Below are 6,000 nucleotides of genomic sequence, written 5' to 3'. Positions count from 1 at the left end.
AGCCTTGAACATCCAGGGGTGTGACCCAAACAACTAAAAGAAAACAAAACAAAAGAAGATTCCTCTAGGGTAGGGCCACAAAATGTTGTATGGAGGGCTGTTTGCGGCCCACAGGCCGTGAGTTTGAGATCCCTGGTTGACCGGCCGGAAAAGCTGATTAGGTTGTTTTGGAGAGACAAAGGATAACAACAACACAAGAAAAACTTCTTATTATCGTCAAAAAGCCTTGTGCTCTGGAGAGAAAAAATACATGATGGAGAGTACTCTGTGCTCTCATAAGAAATTTTGGCTTTTCTTTGTAAGAGAAGAAGCTTTACACGATTTTAATCAGAGAGGAGTCATGATTAGGTAAATTTTAGACAATTCACACTGTCGATAGTCAGGAAATGGGTTGAGATGCATAAGAGGTGAACACAATGAAAAAGGCAAAGATGAGTTAGGAGGTTCCAAGATATGCCCGTCTGTCAGGGATTCTAGACTTTTAATATTGTGCTTATCATATATTCAATCATACTTGGAAAGTAGAACCCTAAGATTTTGTAGAGTTTCGGGTTTCCTTGTAGGGGACAATCACATTATTTCAATACCAGGTTTTGTATGTCATTAAGAGAGTCAGGATATATGGGGAAGGTATGTATCTACTTTAGAAGGTCAAGAGTTCTGTATAAAATGCTTGGGATGATCTTTCAGAGGATTCATAGGTTTTATAATGATAGACTGGGAAGATATTATAAGGAAGACTTTATAGGGAGGGAATCATACAGATGCACAAAATAAAGAAAATAAGCTCATACACAGCTCAAGTTACATTTATATTTTTTCTTTCTAAAGGATCTCCTTTATACACTCATGATTTATTAGTTAATTAGAAGTCCATATTTATCAAGTGCTAAGATGTATGGAAAAGTGAAAAGCACATGCTTCTCCAAGGTCTTTCCTTGGAGTTAGGCTTTGTAGCAGTTTAATATATGTCAAATATTAATGATCTCTCAATAATTGTATTGGAAGTATACGGATATTGAAATATATTTCTTTTTCAAATACAAACCTTTACTCTGAATCACTGCACTACATCTATTTCAATAGATAAGAGGGAGTCTTTGCCAGATGGGAAGTCTTGTTCACAAATCCATATTCTGAATGCAGAATTGTGCAGAAGTAATGACTTTGCTCTGTGCCCCAGTATTGACATTATCATCATGGCAACAGAATCATTGTAAAATATACACGTCTTCTTTAGTTTAGGATTGGCATTTTTGTTTGTTTGTTGTTGGACCATACCCAGTGACGCTCAGGGGTTACTCCTGGCTATGTGCTCAGAAATCACTCCTGGTTTGGGGGACCATATGGGACACCAGGGGATCGAATAACAGACAGTCCTACATTAGGCATGTGCAAGGCAAACACCCTACCACTTGCGCCACTGTTCAGCCCTGTTTAATTATGCTTTGATTGGTTTGGTTTTTAGACTACTATATATATATTGCTCAGGGTTTATTTCTGGCTTTGCACTCAAGAATCATTTTGCAGGGCTTGGGGAACAAACTGGGAGTGCTGAGAACTGAATTTGGCTCATCCACATGTTAGAAAAGTGTTCTGTAGATGTAGTATTGATTCAGAATTTTTTTTTTTTTTTTGGTTTTTGGGTCACACCCAGAGGTGCTCAGGGGTTACTCCTGGCTGTCTGCTCAGAAATAGCTCCTGGCAGGCACGGGGGACCATATGGGACACCGGGATTCGAACCAACCACCTTTGGTCCTGGATTGGCTGCTTGCAAGGCAAACGCCGCTGTGTTATCTCTCCGGGCCCTGATTCAGAAATTTTAGGGAAAAAATTTAGGTTAGCAGTTTCTGGCCCTTCAGAACATACCTTGCTTCCTGGACTTCCACTCTGCTCAAATTTGTCCATTTGCTGGAATCCTTAGAAATAGTATGGTACTAGGAATAGCATGTTCTAGGCCTCACCGATGTTTTATTCATTGAAATACATTATTCATTCTATGGCCTTTGTCAATGACCATTCAACCATGCTGCCATTTCCACAGCTGGCCCAGTTTTCCCAGGTCTGGCCCTACCAACTTCTTAGTCTCTTCTTACTCTTCATAGACACAAGGCTCCAAGGTTTAACTATGCCTCAGGCTTTATTTCAACCCATGCAATGCAGTTTGTGACAGGAACAAGTGCAGAAGGGTATTTTCAGGATGCAGAGGTAAAGGGAACCCAGTAATTTCACTGCTGAAGCACAGAAAGAAGGGCATGTGGGTGAAATTTTGGGTTTGATCATGTTTCCCTAAATAGCTGCTATAATAGCATTGTGCTATTATTATTAACAGCTTGAGTTAACAACTGATCTCAGGATGAGCAATCAATGTGAAAGAGACTGTGGAACAGGATTTTAAAGAAGCTATCTATGACTGTTTTGCTCATGAAGAAACAGCGTTACCTATACAAGCTGGTTATTTTATTGTTATTATGCATTGTATAGTATATATAAGTCATTGGAACTCAAAAGAATATACGCCATTTGTTCTCAAAAGAACATGACAATCAGTTTATGGGAGGAAAAGGGAAATGCCAAGACATTAAATCAAAATTTACACCAATATCTAAGAATCGAAAATTTTACTTGTATATCAGTTAAAATCAGTGTTCATGGGGCCAGAGTGGTGGTGCAAGCCACAGGCATCTGCCTTGCCTGCGCTAGCCTACGACAGACCATGGTTTGAGCTCCGGTGTTTCATACGGTCCCCCAAGCCAGGAGCGATTTCTGAACGCATAGTCACTCTGAGTATCACGAGGTGTGGCCCCAAAACCCAAAACAAAAATTACTGTTCATGTTGGTCAAGGTATAAATGAAACATTTATTCACACCCAACTCATGATTAATCCAACTGTTTCATGTATCCAGACTATTATTGGATCTTTTTACCAAGATCATAAACCAAAAAAAATTGGATTTCTATGGGGAGTGAAAATGCAGTGTTTAATATCTCCATAGACTTGAAGGCACAGAGGGATACCTACTACTGTATCATTTAAGAGGGCATTTTGGGGAATGATTGTAGACTACCATAAACTTAATCTGGTTGGACCTCATTTGAAGTTGCTATTCTACACTCATACCTTACACTTGATGTGTAAATATTGACTTGTCTTATACTTTATCGTCGAAATTAACTTTTTTAAAATTTTGGGCCACGCCCAGTGATGCTCAGGGGTTACTCCTGGCTATGCGCTCAGAAATTATTCCTGGCTTGGGGACCATATGGGACACTGGGGGATCAAATCGAACTGCAGTCTGTCCTGGGTCAGCCATGTGCAAGGCAAATGCCCTACTGCTGCACCATTGCTCGGCGCCCTAAATTCATGGTTATATTCCACACAAAGCATATATAATTTCCTGCCAGGACCAAGAGCACTCAATCACAACTGTACATATCACAAGGTTATATAAATCATCTTATGATCTGTTATAATAGCCAAGGTTTTGGGGTTTGGGGATAGAACAGAGATGCAAATCCCTGAGTACTATTTCCAGCAATGCAGGTCCCTATTCCTTACATCAATCACTATCAGAAGTGATCTTGGTGACTCTCAAACACTTCTAGGCCTGAATTCTAACCAGTAGGCCAGGAAAAACATGACCAGGAGTTGCCCAGACCTCCTAAGAACTAGTGGGCGGTGGTCCAGATTAGAGTACAAAACCCTTTTGATGATCATGATATTCCAATATTATATGTTTTTCCTACATTGATAAAATTATGCTGACTTTATATAGAATTCTGAGAAGCAGCACATATCTTTAATGCCTCGGACATATTATGTGTGGATAATGGGTAAAAATTAAACAAGACCAAATTGAGAGTCTTTAACTTAAGAGAAGTTTCTGGATGTTTAATGGTCTTAAGAATGTTGAGACCACCCCATTCACTCTATGAACATCATGGTGTCTCCCACAGAAAAGAAAAAAAATAAACAAGAAGCAGGAAGTCAGTACCAAAAATACTTGCTTTTATACTGCTGACCTGGGTAAGATCTCTGGCACAATACATGCATGATAACCTCCAAAATTAAACAAAGAAAAATTGCAAAATAGTTTAAATATTGTATCATATTTCAATGTGTATGTAATACATCCACACGATCATCTCAAAGTTCTTGATTATTAGTTGGAAATAGGAAAAGAGAAGACTGAAATAAGTTTAGATTGCAATATCATTTTCTCTAACACTTGTCTCTATGATTGGTTATATACAAAGATACTTAGTGTTCATGAAAATAAGGAGACCATGAACTGTCTTTAGATCATAATAAGAATCACAGTACAGACATTTGAAATCACAGAACATTTAAAACTCAAAACTCATATTCCCTCTTCAGCAATATTTTTTTGGGTTTCTGCAATAATTTGTATCAGAATAATCATATTTTAACCTGCTTTGCTTCCGGGAAGGAGACTGAATAATTTAATCCTAATATAACATTGGACCAATATCATGTCATAAATTGAACATTTCTGCCCCTTCTAAGGTTGCACACATTAACAATATGTCACCTAGTGAAAATAACACATGGCAAATTGAACTTGGACAGGTTTGAAAAGTACAATAACTACATAAGTAGGTGTTCAGACTCCTTTAACACTAACTTCGAGGCAATGACTCCTTTCCCTCAACTTGTGAGTTCAGCAACATAAGCACAGTGATAACAAGGTCCTCCAGGCTAATACCTTTTCTACTTCTTCTAACACCTCTTCACCTACTTCCCCAAGCATTAAGAACAATAATAAACCCTTGGCATTGCACCATGCATCAAGGACCAGCCCAAAACCAAGTTGTATATAGATTATATTGGATCTCTTATATTCTTAAGATGACAAGATTTATTCTTTTTTTTTGGTTTTTGGGCCACACCCGGTAACGCTCAGGGGTTACTCCTGGCTATGCGCTCAGAAGTTGCTCCTGGCTTGGGGGACCATATGGGACACCGGGGGATCGAACCGCGGTCCGTCCAAGGCTAGCGCAGGCAAGGCAGGCACCTTACCTTTAGCGCCACCGCCCTGCCCCTGACAAGATTTATTCTTATGGGAGTAGACACATTCTGTGCATATACTTGCCTTTCTTGCTCAGTTTTTACTAGAACCTCTGTCCCTGCATTCAAAGAATGTCTTATATACTAGCATGTCTTTCTGTAAGGTTGTTTATAATCAAATATGATTTTCAAAACAAAGGTAGTGCAACAGGGGATACGCAACTGCAATTATGTTATCAATGTAATCTTTATAATTCATGCTATTTCACACCATTTAAATGTGGAATACTGTCTTAAAGATGTATTGAGAATGAAGTAAACACCAGAGGAAGGATAAATACAGAATATCGCTTATATGTGGTTTTTAGAATGACTGCATGAAGAAATGCAATGGATTAAATGTCTTAAATATCTTTGGCCCCAGACTATAGCAAGGAGAAGGAAAGAAACTGAGCGGAAGAGGAGAAACACAAATATAAAAGGATGGACACCAGGGCAAATGGGGTCTCAGGTGCACGGATAGTGTTAAAAAGGACAGAACAAAGGTAACAAAGATGGAATCAAGAGACCCAAAATTTAACAACATAAATTTAAAATGGACCTTTCTATACTGGTAGTCTGGGGAGCATGGAGTACTGAAACTTGGGGACCATTGGGAGGCATTGGCCCTGATTCATCGTATGTGAGAAATCCAACTATGAAGGACTTTGTAAGTCACAATGGTCTCAATAATAAAATAAAATAAAATAAAGATATATTTACAGTTAAAAACTGTAACTTAAAAACTTGGGGTTCTGTCCTGAAGGTTGAGGTATATGCTTTACACCCAGATAGATACATGCTTCTCTATTTTTCATAGGAAGAGCACACAGCTATAGGAACCATGGAGATGATGGTTTTTGCCTAATAAACATTTAAAAGTTCATGCTTTCTAGCTTCCAAATTGATACTTTTGATTCTGTAAAAATAT

This window comes from Suncus etruscus, chromosome 19 (assembly GCF_024139225.1).
Source record: "Suncus etruscus isolate mSunEtr1 chromosome 19, mSunEtr1.pri.cur, whole genome shotgun sequence".
Lineage (NCBI taxonomy): Eukaryota > Metazoa > Chordata > Mammalia > Eulipotyphla > Soricidae > Suncus > Suncus etruscus.
The sequence above is the reverse complement of the archived record's forward strand: the minus strand, read 5'-3'. Positions refer to the sequence as shown.